This window comes from Lepidochelys olivacea, assembly GCF_965140295.1.
Source record: "Lepidochelys olivacea isolate rLepOli2 genome assembly, chromosome: 10".
NCBI classification, from domain to species: domain Eukaryota; kingdom Metazoa; phylum Chordata; order Testudines; family Cheloniidae; genus Lepidochelys; species Lepidochelys olivacea.
The window spans coordinates 73,466,448-73,487,465 of record NC_140420.1 but is presented as its reverse complement, the minus strand read 5'-3'; the positions used below and the strand labels follow the sequence as shown (position 1 = coordinate 73,487,465).

General features: G+C 44.5%; 1 long non-coding RNA gene across 1 annotated transcript in view; it reads right to left on the bottom strand.

Moving 5' to 3' along the window:
• LOC311527852 overlaps positions 1–19,817 on the bottom strand; it is a 254,251-nt gene extending 234,434 nt beyond the window's left edge. Inside the window, exon 1 of the long non-coding RNA XR_014713465.1 lies at positions 19,721–19,817. This is a non-coding gene — a long non-coding RNA (uncharacterized lncRNA). The remainder of the gene's footprint in view (positions 1–19,720) is intronic.
• Positions 19,818–21,018: the final 1,201 nt, after the last annotated feature.

Below are 21,018 nucleotides of genomic sequence, written 5' to 3'. Positions count from 1 at the left end.
GAGGAGTGCAGAAGCCTATAGCCCAAGTCAGTGTCTCTCTCCATAGGCACTGTACATGCTGCCGGGTGTTGGAGGAGGGAAGAAGTGGCCTTGTGCTCCATGATATTTCTTTTTTAATATACAAATGTTTCTTTAACAAAAAGGATTACAAGAGCGGCACCAAATAATAAAGTAAAGCCTCAGAAGCGGGAGGGGTCTAGAGACGTGACCACAAGCCAGGCCCATCCCCCACCCCCAGGCTCCCTACTAGGAGGCCAGGACCCCCGCAGAACCCGTCTTGGCTTCTGCCCTCGCCCCATCAGGTGGATGTTGTGCTTCTCCCAGAACTCATTCAGCTCCTGAGCCTTCATCCGCAGCTGCTGATTCAGGGTCTCCTGCTCTTTGTTGTTCCCCAGGGCAGGGAGGCCCTCCTTGGTGGTGCTCTCCTCCAGCACCCCGCCCACCATGCAATACCTCCATGACTAGGCTGTGCTCAAGCAGCTCCAGCTCAGCTCCCTTCAAGGCCAGGCCCTGCTGCTCCTGCCAGAGCTGGTTGAACTTGCCCACCACTGCCCCACCGTCAGGGCTTTGCCAGTGGAAGGAGCCCTTGGGCTGGTATTGCTCTTACTGCCACCCACAATCTTCCCTCCCATTCTGCGCACAACCCACATTCACCAACCCCCTCATGATTTTTTGCCGGCGGCAGAACCCTCTCTCCCCAAATGTTAACACTCTGCCATTTCTTGCCAAGCAAACCCACTAACTGGCGACAACTTCATCCAGGCCTCTCTCCACAACACTCTCTCTCAGTGCCTCTGAGTATCCTTCTCCCATCTGATCGCAGACCGCTGCTAGCTTCACACTACAGCACTGCATAATGGTTTAGAGGCTCAGCATATGGCTCTCATTGCTCCTCCTTTTATTCTTGTCATGCCCAGCAGGCAATGAGGACTGGAATGGGGATAAGGAGGTTAAAACTGAGGAAGGAAGGGTAGTAGCCTGGCCTTAGTTTCCTAGCATAAGGAGACTGGTTGCCTCAGGGGGTGGGTAATGGACTATGGTGCCTTTCATCTCTAGGTCATTGGTTCAAATCTGGTCCAACTCAGTAACAAGAAAGGTATTATTATGTGACATGAACTGCAGGTCTCAAGTCCAATTCCTAGTATATGCATGTCCATATCCCTTTAACTGGCCCCCTCTATGGCAATTTGAGCAGAGAGGCCTAGAACTGAATGGTGATGGAGTTATTCTGTCATCCTTCGAGCTCTGCACAGGTCAGAGTGAGAAAACCTTGCCTCTACGGTGCCCCACTTCAGTTTCCAGGATTGTCAACCTAGCACTGAATTTGTTTGCATAGAAAGATGACCTGTAGCTCAGTTTCAAGTTCACATCACCTTTCAGGCAGAGACCCCAAAAATCTATAATACATGATTCCCCGAGTGAATTAAAACCCATCTCTCTGCTTTAGAGGATGCATGAGTGAAGCATGCGAGACCTCGGCTGGATATACTTGGATGGTAAGATCTTTGAAGTAGGGACTGTCTTTTTGGCTGTGTTTGTCCTGTGCCTAGCAGGAGTGGGTCCTGGTCCATGACTGAGGCTGCTCGGGACTACTGCAATATAAATAATAATACATGCTTTGCTGGCATGGACTGTGCCCGTGCAATGAGGTTTCTAGATCTCAGCGGGATTACGTCATGTTTGTTTCTTTCACAAGCTGCTTTAAAAACAAGAGTTATACAAAAGCGTCAGCGGGTCAACACTTCCATTAATACAAAATTGACCCTTTTAGCTGCCACAACAGAGTGAGAAAGTCGCCTGAGAAAAACAAGAGAATGCACTGCAAGGCAGCTATGTTAGCAAGCACCGGTTCACACCCGTTCAGCTGCAGACAGCACCCGCCGTGCTGTTTGAATAGACTGGGGAAGAACATGTTGTGAACCTTACCTACTCTTGTGGCTAGAAGCTGATAGCATTGGGGTAGACAGGACTCAGTTGAATGCCTGTAAAAGGGATTCTCTACTGAAGCTGCCAGGCACAGATCAGATTCTGTAGCTCTCCCTGACTTTTCATTTCCCAGACTAATTAAGGCTGATCAGCATATTTCTAAAACTGTTCACAAAAAGCATTTTCCCCTTATTTTCCCAACCAGTTCTATTAAACGCATAGCGTCCCCCCAAGCCCTGGACTGGAGTGTGCAGTCATGGAAGGAATTGTTGACTACAGTACAGTAGATAGGTCATTGGGATGGATGTAGCCAGCAAATGGTGTCCCCCCCTTCCATAAGCCATGACCTCATGGGCCATAGGCAGAACTTCTAACCGGTATAATCCATATGTTTAAAATGACAGGAGCTGGTTTCCACTGGAAGATGTGGTTTGCCCCTCACATTTTCTAATCACAACTACTCCCATCTCCCAATTAGAAGCAACACTGCACACTGTCCGACAGGGGCTCATTTGCTAATGCAGCCTGTTGCATATTGACTCCAATTTAAAAATAAAAAATTGCTTTTGTGAGCCCGTTGATTGCAGTTTCAACCAGCAATAATTCTAAGGAAATTGGTCATTACCACTGTTGACGACCATTAGTGCACTGACCTACTTTGACTTTGCTGTCAGCTTTAAATATCAAATTGGTAATTGACTATTCCTAATGACAACCCTCTCTGCTGATCCCTAGGATTCTCCTGGAAAGGAAGCTCTGAACTGGATCATTATCAGAGCTGGTCATTCATCAGTGGTTAAAGTCAAGGCTGCATATTGATGGGTGTGCATGGGATAGCACTGGCTTTGTTGGTATTTTTACCACTGCTGCACCTTTCCATTTCAATAAGCAGCTACAGACAGCGGCATGCAATTGAGAGGGAGAGGTTCTGCAAGATAAACCACCAGCAGCTGTTAAAAGCTGTGATGATCTTAAACTAAAGAAAACAAAAAGCAGAGGGGTGGGATGGCCAGACTGCCAGATCTTAGGCAGTATATCCACACTAGCAAAAAATGTCCAATCCCTTAGTACATTTACAGGGACTTCCCTAAGAGCTCCCATGAGTCGTCCAGCAATGCCAAGTACTGCAAGGAGCAGGGGAGCATTACTTGGAAGGTGCCTTCACATCCCAAGGCACTTCGTGGTCCTAGAAAGATAATTATGAATGACTGGAATGCTGACAAAATGATACAAGGCTTGCCCTGTGCCTTCTTACCAAGGGAAAAGAATGACTCACAGTCGCTAGGGCTTATAGGAGGATCCTCTCTGGGAAACTGGAGGTCATAGGTCAAAGATTAACTCAGCAAAAAGAAAAGGAGTACTTGTGGCACCTTAGAGACTAACCAATTTATTTGAGCATAAGCTTTCGTGAGCTACAGCTCATTTCATCGGGTGAGCTGTAGCTCACGAAAGCTTATGCCCAAATAAATTGGTTAGTCTCTAAGGTGCCACAAGTCCTCCTTTTCTTTTTGCGAATACAGACTAACACGGCTGCTACTCTGAAACCTATCAGCAAAGAGGGAAATTTAGTATTTTTAATCCAAAATAGAAGTGAACTGAACATGGTGATTATAGGGATAAGGACCGCACCAGCCCATCCATCAGCAGGATCAGGGTCTCATCTGTAATCTAGTTCATAGATGGGCACCAAGCTGGGAGTCAGGAGATCTGTGTTCTAGTCTCTACTTTGCCACTGACCTTTTGAGTGACTTTGATCCTTTGCCCCCTCTCTGCCTCAGTTTCCTCCTCTATTGCAAAGACCTTTGGGATGTAGGATTAGGGTGAAAGTTTCCCCTCTGACCTCTCGTTTTAGAGTGCTGCTTTGTCCACAGCTGGTGAAAGGCACAATAGCCAAGTCTTAAGGAAGGGGCTGGGGGGGTAAGAATTTTACTTTTAAGGCAGCGGTTTGGAATAACAAGAATAGAGTCACTGAGGGGAGGGCAAGTACAATACATTGAAATACATTTTGTCAAGTCACACAAATTAAAGCTGCAAAAAAAAAAAAAAAAGGCAGGTTTGATATTTTTTAGTGCAGGCTCAATGGAGTTCCATCTTGCCATCTCCACCAACGACCCAGCTCTCCTTGAGAATCATAAGGTCCCCATTCCTCAGCCTGATATTGACTTCCATGCTGTACAGCCCCAAGCACAATGGGTCCCAATCCTACCTGGGGCCTATATTACCTTATAATAAATCAGTGCTGGGTCCTTTCCACTGTGGATTCCTGGAAGCTCTCCCATACTCCAACACATTCCAGCAGAACCCAAATCTTTCCCGAACCTGCCCCTATTCACAGTGTTCAGCGACCAGCCTGGATGGCAGGGCCTGCCTTTGTGCAGAGCAGGCTATAAAGCAGTGGAAAGGGACTCAGACTTGTACCACACAATATACTCATTCGCTCCGCTCTCCCCCATTTCAGCCAACTTCAAGGAAGGTCCCAGCAAACAGGGAAAGGACTCAACCTTTGCTTTCCCCTCCAGGCCAGATTCACAGGTGGACATTAAATAGCACACACGCCCTTTGAGAGAAGCTGCTACCACCGCCAAGCCACTTGTGTCTCTTTCTGCCTTACGCAGCTTCCCTCCATGCTGGGGAGCTTTCTCCCCCACCCTTTTTGTTCCCTACATTGAAGTCTCTGCTACTCACAATCCTGTTCTTTTTAAACCTTCACTACTACGGCGGCTGCTGCAGCTGCTCTGTGCCAGAGATAAAGGGTTTGCTAAATCCTGGATGCTGAATCAAACACCCCTCCTCCTCCCCCACCCAGCCTGTATAACTCTACCAACCTTTTCCTAAACTCTCTGCTTTGTTTATTTATTTTTCAATCATTCCTCCGTCCTGTAGTAAGGCTCAGCTGGGAACAGCCTCCTCTCCCAGGATCCAACCAGTTTTCACACCAATTAGGCTAACTGGCACCAGGCTGAGCATGTTTGTTCACTTGGACCACAAACACGCAGGTAAGGCAAACCAGGGTCCTGCCCCACCCCCCACCCCTGGAAAAGGGAAGATTTAAAATAACTAAATCCTGCCCCTCTTCCCCCCACCCCAGTGGTGTACTGGCCCAAAGCTGTGGTGTATGTCATGGTCCTAGAAGCTGCAGAGGTTTGGACCCTGAATGTAAAATCTCACTGTGTTTTTTGCTAAGGGCTGTGATAGTAACAGGCATGTTACAGTCTCAAAATGCTTTGTGAGCTTTAATCTTCACTGCACTACTAAAGTATCATTATCCCCATTTCACAGATGGGAAAACTAGTGCGCCCCATGGTGGATGGCCAGATTTCAAAAACACTGAGCACTCCCCGCTCAGGGCCAGTTTCAGAAGGGCACAGCTACCAGTTAGGCACCAAAGCAAACAGCCAGTTTTTCACAAGAGCTCAGGCTAGGAATTGTGCACATTCTGTTGTTTTTGTTAGCCCCTCCCTGCGCCTGTTTGCCTCATGCGCCTGATAGGTAGCGTCCATTTGACAGTAAGCTCTGCAGGGCAGGGATGGTCATTTACCCAGTGCTGGCAGCTCTTCCCCTGCGACCATGAGTCTAAGGATACTTGGTGGGGTTTTTAAACCTTCTGAGCCTAGAGTTATGTTATTAGTTCAGGATCACGCTTGTTTTAAAGTGAAAGCTGAGTTTCTAGTTCTCATAGTTGCAGGAAAAAACTTAAAAGCATGGCCTGAGCGTAACCTAAAAACACCAAAACCAGAAGACAAAATGAACCCAATATATACAAAGAGATGTTTAATCTTGTGATTTTGAAGCTAGTCTCATGATTTTTGACACCAGCAGCCAAGGACTTTTTACGGTTTTTACTATGGACACTCTCAAAATGGTGGCTCTAACATGCCATTTACTGATCATCACACTGTTCACTCTGCCTGTATGGTTTGCACCTTCCCCCTTAGCCTTTTGTCTGTCTTGTCTAAGCAGATTGTGAACTCTTTAGGGCAGGGACTGTCTCTTACTCTGCTTGTACTGAGCAATGGGCCCCATTTGCACAGTACAATGGGCCTTCCTAGGCACTCCCACAATACACATAATAAATAATTCCAGGGGCTACTGCAAAATGAATGTGAAATGATAATGATAAAACCATGGCAAGTAGCTCAAGCTCATGGGGACTCATACTACTGCACACCGCTAAGGATAGCTCTGTGGACATTGCTTTGAGGTTGCAGCTCAGGCTGGAGCTCAGGCTCTGAAGCCCATCCCCTTCCTAGGCTTCAGAGCCCAAGCTCCAGCCTGACTCACAATGTCCACACAGCTATTTTGAGCCCGGTAGCACAAGTCTCTCAAGCCTGAGTCTGTCGAAATGGGCTAGGAGGCTTCCTGCCGCAGTCTGTGAAGATGTGCCCATAGAATCCAGCTGTCAAGTCCTGCTTTCCAAGGGGGCTGTCCAACGAACCCTGAAATTCAGAGTGAAACTTACTTGATGGTGGGTATGTCTTTGTTGTGACCACAGGATGTGATCGCAGCTCGAGAAAACATACCTGAGTTAAGGTCCCGAAGCACCCTAAGGCTGTGCATGCTTCCATGCGGGCTAGCTCCGTGAGCAATGACCCAGGGCTCCAGGCAGGCTTGAACAGCCCACACTGCCTCAGTTTCGCTGTTCCAGGACCTGAGCTAGCTAAGTTAGAGCTAGCTCAGGTATGTCTACTTGAGCTGCAGTCACATCCCTGTGACTGCAGTTTGCATGTCCGAAACCACCAAATTGGAGACAGGGCACTGGACTAAACAGCCCCTGGATCTATCTCCCCCATGGCAGCTCCTTTGTTCCAACCTCCATTTGCAATGACACTCATGTTACAAACTGAGGCACTGCCAAGGCAGCACAGCTGGAAAGCGGTGAGGGGTTTTGGCCTGACATCACTGTGGCTCACGATAGATACTTGTCCTAATCGACCTCCTTGCATTGTTTTTCCCACTGACATTTTACCAACTGCAGAGCTGTGATCGCCTGTTCAACGGCAGATGGCAATCTGCTGATGGGAAGAAAAAAAGTCATGAAAATCATAGAGTGAGGAGGCTGGTTAGCAAGGAAATTGCATGCTATCTACTGCAGGAAAACACATTTTCCCATCTCTCTTCACTAATTCTGATTAGCATGGGCCATCACTACCAGCTTCTGCCACTCAGACATTAGAAGGAAATTATCTTACAGGACATGTTTGCTATTATTAAGTAAGTGTAATAGTAAGTGATGGGTCCAACCAATCTGTCCATTTCAGATCTGGCCTTCCAAAGTTCATATGTGGAGCTGGGGTTTTGGATGAAGTCAATATACGAAAGAAATAATAAAAGAGAATTACTGTATTTTGTAAAACCCTCTTCAATTTTATAAACCAGGCACTGGAGGCTAGTTGGTTTTGAGTGAATGTCTGGTGGTGCTTTGCACAGTGGATCTCAGTCCATGTTCTACAGAACAGGTGTCCATCTCTCAAAAAGCATCATCCAAATTAGCAATACATGCATTCCTCATTGACAGTCACAGCATAGGGGTCAAGAGATGCATGGCCCAGAGTGACAGAACCACCGAAAGTCCCCTAGAGATGGTCTCTTCAGGTCAGCATTGAGGTGTGTTAGCAGGAGAGAGGAACAGAAGATGACACACTCCAAAGTCTCGGGGGGGCCTTTGGATTTTGAGGTCTTGTCTACTCTATGGGTGTGCTACTGTTGTGGGTTGGGTTAAGCCTTATTGTTATGGGTTGGGCATAGCCTCAACCTTACATTCAGGATAAAGGTAAAGAAGCTATTTTATTCAAGTGGCTGAAACAATATCAGTAACACCCCAAAACCACAGGCCCCCACAAAAGCTGAGCAGATGCTGAATCACATGGCTCAAAGGGTTGGTTTCAAATGCAGGGGCTACGGTTTTGAGTGGTGGATCCATCTTGGTCTGTCTGTGTGTGAGACAGAAACACAGATGTAAGACAGACTGAGGTATGTCTACACTAGAAAAAACCTCAGCTGCACACTGTAGCACTATAGTGCAGACACATACCACAGCGACAGAAGGGGTTCTTCCATCACGGTAGTAATTCCATGTCTCTGAGAGGTGGTAACTAGGTCAATGGAAGAATTCTTCCATCGACTTAGCAGTGTCTTCACCGGAGCTTAGGTCATCTTAATTACATTGCACAAGCGTGACATTTTTCACAACCCTGAGTGATGTAGTTAAGCCAACCTAACTTTGTAGTGTAAACCAGGGGTGCTGGAACAATTTTTATAATGGGGGCGCTGATGGTGGAAACCATGGAAACCATGCACTTGGTGATTGTTATTACTACTTCAAGCCAGCACCCCGAGTTCCAGCACCACTGGTGAAGACCAGCCCTGAGACAGAGACAGACACAACCTGGACAAGCACAGAGGAGCCTACAGAGGGGCCTTCTGGCTGGGTCCAATGCCAGCTAAAGAGGTTTGGGGCTGTAAGCAAAGAAACTAACCCGTTTTTGGTTCTTCCTGTACTCAGGGAAACAGGGCTTTGCACATTCTTTGTAAATAAATAAGATTGCACCAAAGAATCTACCAAACCACATCCTCCATTTCTCGTCCTAACTGGAGCAACGCACAACCCCCCAAATGTGGCTAATTGCTTGGGTCGAGAGCGGTAACACCAATGATTTCAGCTCTCGGTGGCCAGCCACTGATATAGCTGCACCCATGCAAATCCCTAGGGCAAAGGAGATAAACTGCCATAAGCTTCAGAGTAGCAGCTGTGTTAGTCTGTATTCGCAAAAAGGAAAGGAGGACTTGTGGCACCTTAGAGACTAACCAATTTATTTGAGCATAAGCTTTCGTGAGCTGCAGCTCACTTCATCGGATGCATTCAGTGGAAAATACAGTGAGGAGATTTATATACACACAGAACAAGAAAAAATGGATGTTATCATACACACTGTAAGGAGAGTGATCACTTAAGATGAGCTATTACCAGCAGGAGAGCGGGGGGGGGGGGACCTTTTGTAGTGATAATCAAGGTGGGCCATTTCCAGCAGTTAACAGGAACGTCTGAGGAGCAGTTGCGGGGGTGGGGAGGGGAGAGAAATAAAAATGGGGAAATAGTTTTACTTTGTGTAATGACCCATCCACTCCCAGTCTCTATTCAAGCCTAAGTTAATTGTATCCAGTTTGCAAATTAATTCCAATTCAGCAGTCTCTTGTTGGTGTCTGTTTGAGTCCGTTGGAGTGCTCACCCACAACTATTTCACATTTGGGGACAATGTATACCTTCAAATCAGCGGCACTGCTATGGGTACCCGCATGGCCCCACAGTATGCCAACATTTTTATGGCTGACGTAGAACAACGCTTCCTCAGCTCTCGTCCCTTAATGCCCCTACTCTACTTGCGCTACATTGATGACATCTTCATCATCTGGACCCATGGAAAAGAAGCCCTTGATGAATTCCATCATGATTTCAACAATTTCCATCCCAACATCAACCTCAGCCTGGACCAGTCCACACAAGAGATCCACTTTCTGGACACTACAGTGCTAATAAACGATGGTCACATAAACACCACCCTATACCGGAAACCTACTGACCGCTATTCCTACCTACATGCCTCCAGCTTTCACCCTGACCACACCACACGATCCATCGTCTACAGCCAAGCTCTGCGATACAACCGCATTTGCTCCAACCCCTCAGACAGAGACAAACACCTACAAGATCTCTATCAAGCATTCTTACAACTACAATACCCACTTGCTCAAGTGAAGAAACAAATTGACAGAGCCAGAAGAGTACCCAGAAGTCACCTACTACAGGACAGGCCCAACAAAGATAATAACAGAACGCCACTAGCCATCACTTTCAGCCCCCAACTAAAACCTTTCCAACGCATCATCAAGGATCTACAACTTATCCTGAAGGACGACCCATCACTCTCACAAATCTTGGGAGACAGGCCAGTCCTTGCTTACAGACAGCCCCCCAACCTGAAGCAAATACTCACCAGCAACCACACACCACACAACAGAACCACTAACCCAGGAACCTATCCTTGCAACAAAGCCCGTTGCCAACTGTGTCCACATATCTATTCAGGGAACACCATCATAGGGCCTAATCACATCAGCCACATCATCAGAGGCTCGTTCACCTCCACATCTACCAATGTGATATATGCCAGCAATGCCCCTCTGCCATGTACATTGGTCAAACTGGACAGTCTCTACGTAAAAGAATAAATGGACACAAATCAGATGTCAAGAATTATAACATTCATAAACCAGTCGGAGAACACTTCAATCTCTCTGGTCACTCGATCTCAGACCTAAAGGTCGCAATATTAAAACAAAAAGACTTCAAAAACAGACTCCAACAAGAGACTGCTGAATTGGAATTAATTTGCAAACTGGATACAATTAACTTAGGCTTGAATAGAGACTGGGAATGGATGGGTCATTACACAAAGTAAAACTATTTCCCCATGTTTATTCCCCCTCCCCCCAACTGCTCCGCCGAAGTTCCTGTTAACTGCTGGAAATGGCCCACCTTGATTATCACTACAAAAGGTTTTCTCCCCACCCCCCCACCCCCACACTCTCCTGCTGGTAATAGCTCATCTTAAGTGATCACTCTCCTTACAGTGTGTATGATAACACTCATGTTCTGTGTGTATATAAATCTCCTCACTGTATTTTCCACTGAATGCATCCGATGAAGTGAGCTGTAGCTCACGAAAGCTTATGCACAAATAAATTGGTTAGTCTCTAAGGTGCCACTAGTCCTCCTTTTCCTTTTGCCATAAGCTGCAATTTGCACTAGTTCATCTTACCCTGTTTTAAGCAGGGGTAAAACCTACCAGTGAAAAATAGCAGCTTTGCCTGTCTACACTAGAGGTTTGCAGCAATGCAGCTACACTGGCAGCTGGGCTGTAATCAGGCCAAATCCTTAGTGTAGACAAAACTGGATTCAGCCCACTATTGTTCAGAGACATTCGGATCCAGCTCCTGGATTGTACTTCAAATATTCCCCCAGATCAGGGGTGTGCAGAACTGGGGCCTCAGCTGAGGTCCATGTGTCCATGTGTAATGAGCACTGACAATGCTGTGCTGTGGGGAGAGATCGTCTGTGTCCCAGGCTGTCAATCTTTCAGCAGCAAAAAAGGTTGCAAAACCAGGTTTTTTAAATAGATGGTTATTTTTGTTTCAAATTCTCTTCCTGGAGATGGATTTCTTTGCCTTCTTGAGCTGTTACAAAGACATCTAAAGTGACAAGAACTTTTGATCTAATTTTAACATTTTCTGAGAATATATATATATATATATATATATATAAAACCAGGGAGAGAGAGAAAAGAGAGGTGGGAATCTGGCAAATTATCTAACACAGGGATCGGCAACCTCTGGCCCTCAGCCCGCCAGGGGAAGCCCCCTGGCGGGCCAGGCCGGTTTGTTTACCTGCTGCGTCCACAGGTTCAGCCGATCGCAGCTCCCACTGGCTGCGGTTCACCGTCCCAGGCCAATGGGGGCTGCGGGAAGTGGTGCGGGCCGAGGGATGTGCTGGACGCCCTTCCTGCAGCCCCCATTGGCCTGGGACGGCAAACCGCGGCCAGTGGGAGCTGCAATCGGCCGAACCTGTGGACGCAGCAGGTAAACAAACCGGCCTGGCCTGCCAGGGCTGGCCGCTGGCCAAAGGTTGCTAATCCCTGATCTAACAGCTCAAGGCCATTCAGAAAGTACTACTTCCCCCAAACTGTTAAAAATGGCTGGCAAGCTTTTGGGGGCTCTCAAAGTAATAAACAGCAGAGAACTTTTCCAGCTACTGATGCAATATATTTGCACTGTAGGCAGGCTCAGGAGCAGACTGGGATAGTGAACCAACCTTTTTAACTCTGGAGGCTGTGCTCCAGCCCAAGAAGAAGAACTATAGTCTTGTCGCCTCACAGGTGCTGACTAGAGGGGGACTTGAGTTGACCATGCAGAACCAGGTACAGAACTAAACTTCCCTGAGGTGTAGGGATATTCTGAGGTAGGCGTTCTGCTTCAGTCTGTTTCAAAGATAGGGTTTATTCCAAAATTATGACTCAATCTGCCTCCATGTTTTGGGGTGTTTGGATCTATGTTTTGAGTTCATGCCCATCTCTTCTTCTGATGACTGTTTGCTTCATGCTTCCTTTGAAACCTTTTTTTGGGTGGTGACCTTCTCATTGTCCTTCTATGTTATGTTTAATATATTTTGTTCTCAGCTCGTATTTAAGAGGAACAACAGTGACGCAATGAAACAGCAGGCTTGCTACATCAATCAGAGAAATAGCTAACACATGCTGCTTGATCTTTCCACTGACTTCCAACTTGCCTCATCATTTACACCTTTACACTGTGTGAAGTGGGTGTAAAATGCTACCACAGTTTTCAGTGATTCCCCAAGAGAGCACACAGGTCAATCTGAACTGTTGTCCACTGCCTTATGGCAATTTATAGTTAACACGGCCCCAAATGATCATAAGTTTGAGTCATTTTGTGTTATAGAAACTACCTACTAGCCCAGCATTGAGCTGGCTGTGTTCAGCCTGGGTCAGATGCTGAAATCCTCATTCGATTCCTGTTGAAGCCAATGGGAGTTTGCTTGATTAAGGACTGAACAGAAGGATTTTAGGACATAAGCACTGGAATAAATTGCCTAGGGAGGTTGTGGAATCTCCATCATTGGAGATTTTTAAGAGCAGGTTAGACAAACACCTGTCAGGGATGGTCTAGATAATACTTAGTCCTGCCATGAGGACTGGGGACTGGACTAGACGACCTCTCGAGGTCCCTTCCAGTCCTATGATTCTATGACCTATTGTGTTTTAAAGCAGCAACAGTTTCCAGGGATTTGTAAATTAACTCCATTTTTTTGAGTCTCTCTCACCTTTTTATGTCTCAGAGGGCTGCCTGTTTCTTCTTAAATACCCTTAAGTATCTCACAGAATGGAACTGGTGCTATAGTGTTTCCATTTCTAGGCACTATTAATATTACTATTATTAATAGTAATAATTAATAATAAATAATGGTGTGGCCTAGTGACCTGAATACTGGATTGGGAGCCAGGAACTCCAGAATTCTAACACCACCCCTGACACTTGTTCCCACTATGATCTTAGGGAAATCAGTTAGCCTTTCTGCTTCAGTTTTCCCATCTGTAAAATGGAGATAATGATTACACCTATCAGCCAGGTGATTACGGCAATCCAGATAATCAAATCCTCAGCACCCTGCAATAATTAAGGTGATTTTGAACAATGGCCAGTCACCATTTTCCTCTACCATGGGGCTGCCCATGTGCACCAGAATCCAACAGACCAGAGATCGGCAACCTTCGGCCCACACCACTTCCCACAGCCCCCATTGGCCTGGGACGGCGAACAGCAGCCAGTGGGAGCTGCAATAGGCCTAACCTGTGGACGCGGCAGGTAAACAAACCGGCCCGGCCCGCCAGTGGCTTTCCCTGGCAGGCCGGGGGCCAAAGGTTGCCGATCCCTGCAATAGACCAAGAGGAGAGCCAGTATTCAATAACCAATTATGAGAAGCAAGTGGAGTATTAACTTCTCCTTATATCAAAATCAGCAACGTCCACTTCTGCACAAGACACCCCACAGCTTAGAAACCAGAGAGAATTTCAGCTAACTGTGGACAAAGCAATTACCCAAACCATATAATTTTTCCTTCCATCATAATTTTTTGATTCTGTCCTCACTAAAAGAACAGCAGTAACTAATTTTCATTTCTATGGCATCCTTCAGCCCGAAAGATCAGGCTGTGTTTTACACAAAGGAATCGCTTCGCCCGCTTCGCCAGAAATGCAGCCATTTCTGGGTAGAACATGTCCAGAGGTATAAACTGAAAAACAAAGTTGGGTCACTGTGTCACAAAAATCCCCCCAAGCAAAGAAAACCCTGCCTGTCACCGCTAAGCAACCATCCAACCATCAAAGGCAGAAAACTGCCCTTTTATTGCATCAATGATGCAGACCCATTCTGTCCTGCTAGCAAGAACTTTCTGTGTTGAAGGAGGTGGTGTTGATCCTCTAGCCACTAGTTTGAATGGTTGCAGCAAAAAAACAATCAACTTTATGTCACTGCAGGCTTTTGAGATGCAGAATAAGGAGCTCTCGAGGGCAAAGCACATTATACAACCTGGAAGGCCCGGCTCCTTTTCATCCCTCCCTACACTTCCCTTCTTGCTTTGCTCCCTCTCTCTCTCTCTCTCTTTCTCCTTTCTTAAGTCCCCTTTGTGAGCTATTCCCCATTCTCTCCAGTAGTGAAAAGGGCAAGTCTCCTCCTCCTGTTTTTTTCCCCGTTCTTTTCCAATATTGTGCTTGCAAAGGCTAGTGAGGCTTTCAAAGAGTTGGGGTCCTGCCATGCTGCTTTGTTGGCTGGCGCTGCATTGTGCTTCCCAAGGCAGTGCAGGTGCAAAGGGGTTTTGTCTGGGTGTTATGTGCACACTAATTAGGAAGAGGGAGGGGAATGGGGACCGCGGCTGCAGCATTCATTAGCATTCAGGTTACACAGGAACCTAAATCAACCAGATTAGCTCAATCTGGGTTTCATTCTGCTCCCATTCAAGACCAAGGAAAAAACTTTGACTTGAATGGTGCAGGATTGAGTCCTATTTGGGAAAAACCTGACTTCCTTGCTACTTTTCTATGCATTTCCTTGGCATTTCTGCCCTGGGAGTTCTACCCTATCCTGGGAGTCATTTATATCCGGGAGTCATTTATATCTTGATTTTAGTACAGTTTTGATATAGTTCCATGTGACATTCTCATAAGCAAACTAGGGAAATGCGGTCTAGATGAAATTACCACAAGGTGAGTGCAAAACTTATTGAAAGACCGAATTCAAAGAGTAGTTATCAATGGTTCATTGTGAAAGTGGGGGGATATATCTAGTGGGGTTAGTCCTGGATCCGGTACTATTCTATATTTTCATTAATGACTTGGATAATGGAGTGGAGACTGTGCTTATCAAATTGACACCAAGTGGGGAGGGTTTGCTAGCATTTTGGAGGACAGGATGTGAATTCAAAATGACTTTGCACTTGTCTTTATTGAAATTCATCTTGTTGATTTCAGCCCAATTCTTTAATTTGTCAAAGTGCTATCCTTAGGAAGGAAAAATCAAAGGCACGACTACAAACCAGGGAATAACTGGCTAGGTGCTAATGCAGCTGCAAAGGATCTGGGGGTTACAGTGGATCACAAATGGAATATGATGTGGTGCAGTTACTATAAAGGCTGATTTCTTTCTGGGATATATGAACAGGAGTGCCATGTGAAAGACATGGGAGGTAATTGTCCAGCTCTGCTCGCACTGAGGAGTCCTCATATTGTGTTCAGTTCTGAGAGCCACACTTTAGGAAAGATGTGGACAAATTGGAGAGGGTCCAGAGGAGAGCAACAAAAATGATCAAAGGTTTAGAAAACCTGACCTATGAGGAAAGGTTAAAAAACTGGACACATTTAGTCTTGAGAAAATAAGACTGATCGCAGACCTGATAACAGTCTTCAGATATGTTTAGGGCAGTTATAAAGAGGAAGGTGATCAGTTGTTCTCCATGTCCACCAAAAGTAGGACAAGAAGTAATGGGTTTAATCTGCAGCAAGGGAGATTTAGGTGAGATATTAGGAAAAATTGTCTGAGGCCTGATCTACACTACAAACTTAGGTTGACGTAAGCCAGCTTGCATCAACTTAGTTGTGTCTACAGTTGCATGTGTCTACACTTACATTTGTCTCTCACCAGTGTACGCTCCCTGTTATGTCGACACCATAACACCACCTCCCTGAGCGATGTTGAGTCGTGGTTGATGTACTGAGGTTGACACAGCAAAAGTGTAGATACTGTATTACCCATGTCAACACAATAGTCCTCCAGCAGCTGTCCCACAATGCATGACACTGACCACTGTGGTCACAATTGTGAACTTCACTGCCCAGGGGTCATGGAGACTAGAACCCCCTGCTCCCGCCAACTTTAAAATCCCATACATTTTTGAAATGCCTTTTTCTAGTTGTCTAGGTTGGCGAGCATACCTAGCAGCTCTCTATTTTTGTGTGAACATGCCAGCTACACACTCTAGATGTGCTCCAGCCTGGACTAGACAGGAGATATTCAATCTCCTGAGGCTGGGGGAGAAGAGTCTCCAGGAAAAGGAGAGGGAGGTGCACCAGGATATAGTGGGGCTTCTCTGGCAGCAAATACAGATGCTGCAGAGTCTTGTGGACCTACAGGTCCAACAATCACAGACTCCCCTCCCTTTGAACCACATGGAGAGCTTCAGCATAACACTTCCCTTTGCCCCCCCTCCAACCTTCCACTTGGCATCAGGGACTGCATCCCTACCGATACCACTCCACCCTGAGGGACATTATTGAGTGCACTGCCAGATTTTAGGATAGCAAAGATACTATACTCAGCAGTAATGCAAAAAACATACAGGTCTAAACCTATAAGACATTAACTTAAGCAGTTAGCATAAGGCAGATAGGCCTATGAGACTTAGATAAGTAAACTGACCAGCAGTGACCCTAAGTCTCAAGAGGTCATCAGATGTTATTTTGTTGTATGTAGTTTTACTGAGATCTTGCATAAAATGCTGAAGGGTAATCACAAGAAATCAGCGGATACCAGTTTTAGGTATTTTGAGACGGAAACATCAGCAGACATACAACCACAAGATTGCCATAGTAACCAGTATTTGCTCATAAGTTTGGGATAATTAATATACTAACCTATGAAATAAGAACACCCCAATATGATTAGGGTGAGGAAGTTAGCTGGGGGAAATAAAGCAAAACACTCCTATGAATATTCATGGTGGCCATCAGCTCCTATAATAGGCCCAGCAACAATGTAGGTGGGAGACCTTGACCATTGGACTTGGAGATCTTTAAAAAAGGTGAAATAATTATGGGGTATAGATGACTTTATGGGATGGAGAAAGCTGCATGCTGGGAAGTTGACCCCTTGCTCCCAGTCACCGCTGCGAGACTCGTTTCTACCCCACTGTATATTGTCAAAACTTCCCGAAAGAAGTGCTCTGGACAGTGGCAACTTGCACACTGGAATACCTACCCATGGTGCACCGCAGCGTGTATTAACACAAGCACTCCTGGTGAGTACGTGCAGCACTGACGCAAGCAGCCGAGTATACACACGCACACACAAGCGATATACTAACTTCTGAGGTATTATACAGAAGTAACTTTCATCGGCAAAAGTTTGTAAGGTAGACATGCCCTAACTATAAGGATAGGTAAACTCTAGAACAGGCTTCTAATGGAGGTTGTAGAATCCCCACCACTGGTAGTTTTTAAGAACAGGTTAGGTAATACTTATCAGGGATGGTCTAGGTATACTTGGTCCTGCCTCCATGCAGGGGGCTGGACTAGATGACCTCTCAAGGGTTCCTTCAAGCCTTCATTTCTGGAGTTGAAATAAAGCGAGACCTGGTATTTCCACCATCCAGGAACGGAAGTAGCAAAAGACCAGGTATCACCCCAAGAATGGCTCCATGAAATGGAAGCACAAAACCAAATAAAAGAAACACCCATTATTGAAATATAAAATACTGCACACAGCATGATTTAGGGTGGGTTCACACACACTGAAATAACTAAACTATTTGTAATTCACAATTGATGTTATTTCAGTGCAAGCCTGTGTGTGAACTCTCTTATTTTGAGATAAAAGTGTACTGTTTTAATTTAGCTAAGTCAGTAAAAAGGATAACAAACGCCAATGGAACAGCATACTCTTAACCCAAAATAAGAATGTCCATGCCCAGAAATTGCACCAAAATAGCAAAAGGTGTGAATTCCAAACAAGTTAGTTAGTTCAGTGCCAATTGGTGCATACAGAAGCTCTAAGGCACTTGGTCAAGGTATAGTTCAAAGCACTGCTTGCCTACACTTGCAGTTAAACCATGTTCAGCCCCCAAAGCCACAATTCATCCACACCCATTGCTGGTACCCATTGTCAGCAATGGATAATTTTTCTAATGTAGACTACACAGAAGTGCCCATAGGATGGTGTAAAGAAATGGGTGGTGGTATTATAAACATTTGGATGTTTGTCAGAATCTGATTCAAATTTGGGTCATTTTCAAGACCAGGAGCTTGTTTTGCATTTGGAACTAATAAAATAATAATAATAATTATTATTATTATTATTACTGTATGTATTATTATACCTCACTATTTGATTGAGATCAAAGCACTTTACAAAGGGAGGTTTCTGTTTCTGATTCCAACCAGATTCTAGGGGCATGCTTGGCTGTCGTTCTTGCCAGTGTAAAATGGATGTAAAATGCTTTTGTTTTGATCTCATAGCATTTGATGTAGATTTTGCACCTGCTTTGTGCTGGTTTAAATGACTACATACATTTAAGTGTGGCAATGCCAAAAAACCCGCACCAAACCCCCAAAAGGAATGGTTCCCAAAAGTTAGTGACACTTTTTTGATTTACAAAAACAGTTCATTATGGGTTGAGTTTGAGATTGAGCAAAGTTGCCGGCTAGCTTTTTAATTGGTCAGAACTGCTTGGGATTTACCTCGCAAACGTAAAGACACATTTTCAGGGATTATTTCCATGGGAATTTTTCACAAAGGGTTTCAGGCAACAAAAAAGTTCCTGACAGCATTTTCTACTGCCGTGTCCCAGAGACATTTAACTCTGTACTTAATTCAAGTTTAATAGGCTACTATTATATTAAATAAATACCAGCTGAACTGATTATTTAAGACATGGTTATAACTGTTTAACAACTATGCAATTGACTGTTATATCTCAATAAATGTATGTTTTCCAACAACCACCCGGCATTTTATTTAACATTCCATAATTGTCTTAATCGGGCCACTCTTTTGCATTTCTAAAAGCATGGCCCCGAGTCTTGTGACAATGGTCTCTCTAGTACTTATAAGGATCACATTGAGCAACTGTTGCCTTACTTGGAATTTATCCTGGCCAAATTCCAAGTTAGCCAATTACATTCTACGTCCTTAAATTTCCCTTGCAGTTTCAGGTGGATGTAGAATTCTTCTTCACATCCTGTCCTAAACTGTAATGTTGCTGTGTGCTGCTAAACAGCTGTGGTGTTCTACCCCAAAGTTGGCTTCATTTCAGGATATAGGAAGTGATTCTGGTCTAAAAAGTTTCTAAAGTGCTTTGGGATCCAATGTATGATATTGTTATTTAATTATTGAAACTAATAACTCCCTGCCTCATGAGGTCTGGGACTCAGAACCTCAGTGGGAGATTGGTGCCTAAATAGCTTTGATGATCTGGACCCAGGAATCCTTCCAATACTTTACTTCTTAAATCCAAGACCAAAATTCTTGCTTTTCTCTTTGCTTGCAGTTTTACTTGAGCTCTTCTGAACGCATGTATTCACTAGCAGATAGCTTTATTGCAGATGTCTTGAAATGATCAGAAGATATAGAAATAAGAGCTCCTTTCTGAAAACTGCATCTATACGCAACTTGTTGTGAATTGTATACCAGGCTGTTCTTAAAAGCACATTTGTTGAGAGTGGACAACTGAATAACAGATACATAGAGTTTCTGCTATACAGAAGTTATTTAACCTCCATAAGCACTTAGCATTTCAAAGGACAGTGTCAAAGTAGAAATTATATATATCAATATTTAATTACTTACCAGTGTTCTCAATGACAGCTTTGATAACTAACACAGAATGGATTTTAAGGGACAACGTTTAAAAGGACCTCTATCCATACAGATGATATACACACAACCATTTACTTACATTAACAAGTGAATCTTCATGCTCAATCAGGCTTCTCAGTATGCAAAGCAGATAGCTGATTATCTAATTAGTTGATTACCTGATTCAGTGACCCTGAAAATTTACAGGCCACTTGAAAACTTGATTTAGAAAAAAAAAAAAAAAAAGGATTTTCACCGTTTAGGCTACCTGTAAACTTTTTAACTTTTCTCAAGCAATGAAATTAATCGGACCAGTTTCTTTTTCTGATTATTGCCAGTTTCACTTTGCTTTTCAGACCCAGAGCTGTTGGAGTCAGTGGGAGGTCTGAATGCTCAACAGGCATTCAGCAAATTGGAAGCACAGTGGAAGGAAGGGTCTATTTTATACCATTGTATGTAGCCCAGGATTCCATTTTTTTCAAAGTCCTGTTCTTATTTCTCAGTCGATAAACCAGTTTGCCTTTGGTGGTGCTTTGAAGTCCATTCATGTACCATAAGGTTCTTCTCTGTGTTCCACTCCTGTGTTATACATGGCATCGCACACACACAAAAGACATTTCTACTTGTGAGAAAGAAGGAGGGTTACTTAAGAGAACCCAGCTTGGATCCAGTGGAGAATTTGCATCCTGTCTAAACTAGTATGTTTGTTATTTGTCCCATTTTCCCCCTGTATTGTAGTTCTGCACAATTCACTAGCATAATAGATATGTATTAATTCACTATTTCCTGCAGTGCACAATCTCTGTTTCCTTGCCACAATTCACACTTACGCCACAATGTAATAATAAAACCTGAGGTACCAATGAAAATGGAAAACAATATCATTCTGATTGGCAATGGGAACTGCTGGAATAGAACACATTTCTGGAAACTCCTCTGTTACTAGGATATTAGACAAGCATTTTGAACACATGATGAAATGAGCACTTGTGAGCCCTCTCAAAAAACTGGCAAATCAGTCTTCCTGGATTCGGAAAATAACAGATCTTGAACTGATGGGTTTACACCCAAAAATGGGTAGAGTGTTGAATCAACCTGGGGTTTTAGATAAAATATTTACAAATAAATTCCCTCAGCTAGACTTTTATAAGGCCAAGTGAAAACACTACGGTCTCCAAAATAGCATGGAATTCAGCATGCTGGACCTAATTCTAATCTTACTTTACACTGATACAACGCTACTGACTATTATTATAATTTGTTCTTTTATTTATCTTAAATTAGTACCCAAAGGCTAGGCTCCGAAGTAGTAACTGCTGATGTAAACCAGTCTAAGTGAGGTCAGGATCAGGCCTTTTGAATGTTTGAATTTTAATTAAAACCTGCAAGATGATTTTT